Here is a 6935-nt window from a genome sequence, read left to right on the forward strand (position 1 = left end):
CTACTCTGTGTGATACTGTACGTACTGTGCACATTACTAATGTGTGAGTGAATGTGTAAGACTATGCATGAGTGAGAGTCTATGTGTTTGTGCATGACTATGTGTGCATGTGTCATGCTTTTTACTGTACTTTGTTAGTGATTAACTGTTCACATTTTACGGTTGGGGAAGTGGTGTTGTCATTCAGTGGGAGAGGAAGGGGGAGGGAGCGAGGGGGAGAGGGAGGGAGGTACAGGAGGAAAAGGAGGGGCTTTCTGTAGATAGCTGTTCTTTCTGCCAGAGCTCGCCCTCTCAGTGGAGTGACAATAGAGGAGCGGACCTGGAGTGCCGAAACACAGAGAGGGAAAGAGGAAAAGAGAAATAGGTGGAATACAGAGCTCACGTCCACATTTTCCAAGCAGGTATGCAATTACACAGTAGAAACTGATTTGCACTAATTATTAGGGGCCTCATTTCAAAGTAGTTTGGCAGCAGAGAGGATGCAAGTCTTAGTCCTTGTGTGTGTGTGTGTGTGTGTGTGCGTGTGCATGTGCGTGTGTGTGTGTGTGTGTGAACGTGTGTGTACTCGTTTATGTGTGTATTTTCGACTGTTTGAGTATGTTTTTCATTGCCTGACGACTCAAACTGAATTATTCCTCTGCTCTATGCTAACTATATACTTGTCAGATTGCCATCATTGAAGTTGTTTGTGGTGATGTCAAAATAAGGGTTGTTGTACAAAACAAAGTAATCAGCGATTGGATCATCTCTAACCAATCAGTGTATCAAAGCCAATGATGAATTTTCAAAACGCCTCTTTACCCATGTGTTCTGGGCTGGCTCTGGCCCACCCATACATTTTCTGGGCCCAATCTGAACGGTTATATCAGAACAGAATATGTTTGCATTCTAGAAGTAGTCAGGGAGGTACTCAGACCCCCAGACTCATTGAGGAAAATAAAGGAATGTCCGTGGGCATAGCGTTTTGCCAGAGCAGGGAAGTTTGTTAGCCAGGCAATGTTTTTCATACAAGCACAGCATACCGTATGTATACATATTTTATAAATGCTTTTATGTCTGCGTACATTTATGTACTTCATGAGGGAGTGAAACAGGTGAAATGTGGTGTATAAATGTACAGGTTAAGGTCGGTCAACTGGTGTAAAAAGTTGACATAGAGGGTGAATACCACTACACCTTTAAGAAATAAAAGAGGTGACAATGACAGGCTATTTCGTCATAGTAGACGTAAACATTCTGTGCCCTAACACAGATCAGGCATACATACTGCAATACGTTCACATAGCTATGAGTGTGAGTGTGAGTGTTGAAATCATACTGACAACTAAGCATTCACATCACACCTCTCACAGGAATTTACCAGCATCAGTCCTCAGTGTGTTCAATAGTGACCACTGTATGTTTAGCTTGTCTCTCACGTGTTATTTACAGTGGGAAGTTGAATCAGCTTATTGAATTTGAATCAAATAAATACTATGTTGTTTAGTGTGTTTCATGTTGTACCTGACAACGGTCTGTGGCATTATGTGTGTTTCAGCATCATGGCGTCGGCTACTCCACAGCGTCGGCTACTCCACAGCAGAGGATGGTATCCTCCTTCTTTATTATTCTGGCATCCCCTTACAAAGCCACAGTCACACAGCACCAACACACATGCACACACAGCGCCACCGCCAATGACATGCCACGTACAGCCATGCGGGTTGGCCCTGAGGACAGCAGCACTCATAAACTTAGTGTCAGTGGCACACAGTAAGGCACAATTCACAGGCAAGGAGAGGGCTCCATCTGAGTCCCAGGGCAGTACACACGAAGGGGCCCAGAGCTCCACACCTTCCCTGGCCAGACACTCGGAGCCCAGAACTCCAGCCAGCCCAGTGACCCCTGACCTCAGCCGGGGTCTGGGAGACACACAGCAGCAACAGACAGAAGCAGACAAGGGTCCTGAAGGTAACCAGGAGTAGTCAATACATGTAAGGGTTGTTGTACAAAACAAAGTAATCAGCGATTGGATCACCTCTAACCAATCAGTGTATCAAAGACAATGATGAATTCAATACATGTATTACAAAATCTGTATTTTTTGCTGTGAAGAAGTTTAGATATGACCATTTACATATAATTGTATTGTTATGAATGATAACAAAATACATACATTGTATAAAGAACATGTTGACAGACAGATTTGTGATGATGATTACTGCAACTTTCATATCAATACAGAGAACCTCAAAAACCACAAAAAAATCTTGAACCTCTTCCTCACAGAGCTCCTTCCTCCCCCTCCTCCTGTGTCTGTGGATGCTGAGGTGGACTGAGGATCTTACACCTCTCTTGCCTCCTCCACACGTGTCTGTGGATGCTGAGCTGACTGAGGATCCTACACCTCTCCTGCCTCCTCCACATGTGTCTGTGGATGCTGAGCTGACTGAGGATCTTACACCTCTCTTGCCTCCTCCACACATGTCTGTGGATGCTGAGCTGACTGAGGATCCTACACCTCTCCTGCCTCTTCCACTCGTGCAGGAGCCCCCAACTGCCCCCCTCCTCCAACCTGTGTCCTTAGACAGACCACCAGTGTCTGACCAACTGGTAAGACTGACTCTACATCCCAGGCTATTGGTAGCCATGACATTACATTGACCATAGGATCTGGCAAGACTTCACAAACAGATCTGGGACAAGGCTATGTTATTGCCATTCAAATGTTTTTTAATATTTAATTTGTATTTTAATTTCACCTTTGTTTAACCAGGTAGGCCAGTTGAGAACAAGTTCTCATTTACAACTGTGACCTGGCCAAGATAAAGCAAAGCAGTGCAACAAAAACAACAACACAGAGTTACACATGGGATAAACAAATGTACAGTCAATAAATAACACAGTAGAAAATCTGTATACAGTGTGTGCAAATGAAGTAAGGAGGTAAGGCAATAAATAGGCCAATAGTGGCAAAGTAATTACAATTCAGCAATTTACACTGGAGTGATAGATGTGCAGATGAGGATGTGCAAGTAGAAATACTGGTGTGCAAAAGAGCAGAAAAACCAAAACAAACATGGGGATGAGGTACAGTGGGGCAAAAAGTATTTAGTCAGCCACCAATTGTGCAAATAAATTCATAAAAAATCCTACAATGTGATTTTCTGGAGTTTTTTTCTCATTTTGTCTGTCATAGTTGAAGTGTACCTATGATGAAAATTACAGGCCTCTCTCATATTTTTAAGTGGGAGAACTTGCACAATTGGTGGCTGACTAAATACTTTTTTGCCCCACTGTAGGTAGTTGGTTGGATGGGCTATTTACAGATGGGCTGTGTACAGCTGCAGCGATCGGTAAGCTGCTCTGACAGCTGACGCTTAAAGTTAGTGAGGGAGATATAGGTCTCCAACTTCAGTGATATTTGCAATTAGTTCCAGTCATCGGCAACATAGAACTGGAAGGAAAGGCAGCCAAAGGAGGTGTTGGCTTTGGGGATGACCAGTGAAATATACCTGCTGGAGCGCGTGCTACGGGTGGGTGTTGCTATGGTGACCAGTGAGCTAAGGCAGAGCTATACCTAGCAAAGACTTATAGATGACCTGGAGCCAGTGGGTCTGGCGACGAATATGTAGCGAGGACCAGCCAACGAGTGCATACAGGTCGCAGTGGTGGGTAGTATATGTGGCTTTGGTGACAAAACGGATGGCACTGTGATAGACTGCATCCAATTTGCTGACGAGAGTGTTGGAGGCTAATTTGTAAATTACATTGCCGAAGTCAAGGATTGGTATGAATAGTCAGTTTTACGAGGGTAAGTTTGGCAGCATGAGTGAAGGAGGCTTTGCTGTGAAATAGAAAGCCAATTCTAGATTTAACTTTGAATTGGAGATGCTTAATGTGAGTCTGGAAGGAGAGTTTACAGTCTAGACAGACACCTAGGAATTTATAGTTGTCCACATATTCTAAGTCAGAACCGTCCGGAGTAGTGATGCTAGTTGGGCGGGCGGGTGCGAGCAGCGATCGGTTGAAGAGCATGCATTTAGTTTTTAATAGCATTTAAGAGCAGTTGGAGGCCACGGAAGGAGTGTTGTTTGCCAGAGATATCGACTTGGAGCACACCTAAACGTAAATGTGTAATTTGAACCCTGCTTGATATGTGAATGTGTGCTTTGTAGAGGTGTGTGGCTTCTGCCGTAAGCCTGTGGCCCTGAGTGAAACTGCCATCAAAGCTCTGAACAGGAGCTTTTGCTTTTGCCATGCCAGTTGCTTCCAGTGCAGACAGTGCCATATCCCTCTGGCTGGTAAACTGTACTATAACAAGGCAGGAATGCCATTCTGTAAGGACTGCTACCAGGTATGACAAACTGGACTCAGTTGTAGACGTAACATAGTAAATGTAAATCCAGGACACTCCAATTAGTTTGATGTGTTACGTTTCCTATGGTATGTATTCATTTGTGAATGTCTATCATCCATTTCGTATGATATGTTACAGATTACAATTTGTATCATATGCTACAAATTGCATATCATACAATATGTTATGGATTGCTATTTGTACATTAAAGTTAGCTTTGTGGCTAATGTTAACGTTAGCTAGGTGACTAATGTTAGCAAGGCTAGGGGTTAAGGGTTAAGGTTGTGTTTAAGATTAGGAGTTAGGTTAAAAGGTTAAGGTTAGGGTTGGTGGAAGGGTTGGCTAACATGCTAAGTAGTTAAAAGTAGTAAGTAGTTGCAAAGTTGCTAATGAACTAAAATGCTAAAGTTGTCCGCGATGAGATTGCAACCTTTGGGTTTCTAGACATTCACCTTATATGCCCACCCATTCATTTTTACCTTAAGTAACCTTCTGTCCTATGTAACCATCCCAAACATAACATATTGAACTAATTTGAGTGTCACGGATTTACATTTACTATGTTACGTCTAGTCCATGAGACCAGGCTGAGTAAGAAGACCCTTCTGGGAAGGAACAAGAAATATAGTGGATGATGACTTTAAGATATAGGATCTTAAATTGATCACCAAGTTGCAGGATAACTTTTCCAGGAAATGATAAACATATAGTATATTTGAGGTTTAAAAAGGCTTCTGAAGTTTGTAATTTCCACTTTGAGATGTCTTCATCATAGAGGTAGTGGAAACGTAATTTTCATAATCATCATTAGCCTATTATTGTCCAGCTCCCCCACCCATTCCCCAACTACCTTGAGTCAGTATGTGTGATCTCCATCAGCAGCAGGGTCTTGGTCGCTGCGTGTCCAGTCTCCATACCCTTTCCAAACTACTGCTGAGTGAGTGTCAGTACAGTATGTGTCAACTAGTATATTTACTGTTTGTGAAGTCAATATGGTGATTATAATTAAGGTTACGGTCTTCTGAAATTTCTCACTTGATTTTCCCTCCTGCTGTAATAAACTGGCTCAAACTAAGATCCTTCGTCTTTATGATGATGAAGACAATAAACGATGATAAACTACTTTTTTTCCTTCAGGCCAGTTTGGAACTTGGCTGGGTGTGTGGGGAAGTTATCAAAGACCAGATAATCTGTGCACTGGAAAGAGCTTATCACCCACTTTGCTTTATCTGTGCAACATGCAGCCAACCAATTGGAGAGCAGAGCTTTGCTCAGGGAGAGGTTGGGGAAGTGTATTGCCTCTGGGATTACTACAGGCACACAGATAGCTACACAAATCTCCATCTTCTGTTCCAAGTTCTGACACACTCATATATCAGGATCACTTGATGAGAGCTACTAAATGGGGTTGATGTTGTTGTAATTGAAAATATTTGATAATTCATTCACAATGATGAAACACTGTGCTCGCTCTGATTTGTCTGGTGAAGGAAATACGCTCCCCAGTGTAGTGCCTGCCAGCAGCTGATCATTCCAAGAGAGGATGGCATAGACAGCTACACCGTGGAGTGCCTGGGACGCTCCTTTCACGTGGACTGCTATCGATGTGATGTACAGTTCAGGAACAAGAGAAATGCTCTAAATATGATAGCGTACTATGGGTGTTTGCTATATGTGTGTGCCGATCTCAATCAGCACAATAATTACTGGGGATTGGGTCCTTCACAATCACAGTTCAAACATCTAAAATAGAATGTTAGAACAGAATACAATATAATAAAATAACTTTATTTTTCACAGAGGAAACTTTGGCTGTGGCATCTGGATCTCACAGCTTTTTCCATTTTATTCACCCAATATTCAGGTCTGCAGTACCCAGCTCTCCCCAGAGCCAATCGACCATGGCTGCCATCCACTGGATGGGAGGGTGCTGTGTAAGTCTTGTCACCCATAGAGATGTAAAGAGGCCTCATCATTGTATCAATGCCATTATGGTCGTCTGTGACAGCATGGGCATTGAGACTATCTCCATTTTGAAGTATTCAATTTTCTTCTTCACGATTGGCTGATCCCTCCTGATGATCCTGTTGCACATGACTCCAACAGGGTCACCAAGAGGGATCAGCCAACAATGTTGGAAGTCCCACCCAGTTGACTACATTAAAATGGTGGAAGTCCTCAATAGCACTTCTCATGCTAAAATGGCCTTTTGGCCACTAGAGGCCTCTATCATTCTCTATGTTGTCACCTGACCACGGTTCAGTCTGCCCAACTCTAATACTGAACTCAGAACCAGGGCCCGTATTAATAAAGCGTCTCAGAAAAGGAGTGCTGATCTAGGATCAGTTTGGCTTTTTAGATTAATTAGCTTTTATACAAAGGGCAGACCTGATCCTAGATCAGCTTTCCTACTCTGAAACACTGAATATGGGCCCAGGCAGGAACCAGGACGGGACTGAGCCAGAGCTCACAGCACAGACATCCAAATGTGCAGTGGAGCCAATGTAGAAGCAAGCTGAAAGTCAACAGTCCTGATTGGATTGTAAAGGAGAACTATCTATGAAACTGGGAGAGAAGACAGGTCTTCTTAATTCTG

General features: G+C 43.1%; 1 long non-coding RNA gene across 1 annotated transcript; it reads left to right on the plus strand.

Moving 5' to 3' along the window:
- The first annotated feature begins 205 nt into the window (after positions 1-205).
- Positions 206-3137, plus strand: LOC110528409 (uncharacterized). The gene is made up of 3 exons (XR_002474247.3): positions 206-401; positions 1538-1950; positions 2269-3137. It is a non-coding gene; the product is annotated as an uncharacterized LOC110528409 (long non-coding RNA).
- Positions 3138-6935: the final 3798 nt, after the last annotated feature.

Source organism: Oncorhynchus mykiss, chromosome 7 (genome assembly GCF_057628025.1).
Source record: "Oncorhynchus mykiss isolate SJ-2025 chromosome 7, ASM5762802v1, whole genome shotgun sequence".
Lineage (NCBI taxonomy): Eukaryota > Metazoa > Chordata > Actinopteri > Salmoniformes > Salmonidae > Oncorhynchus > Oncorhynchus mykiss.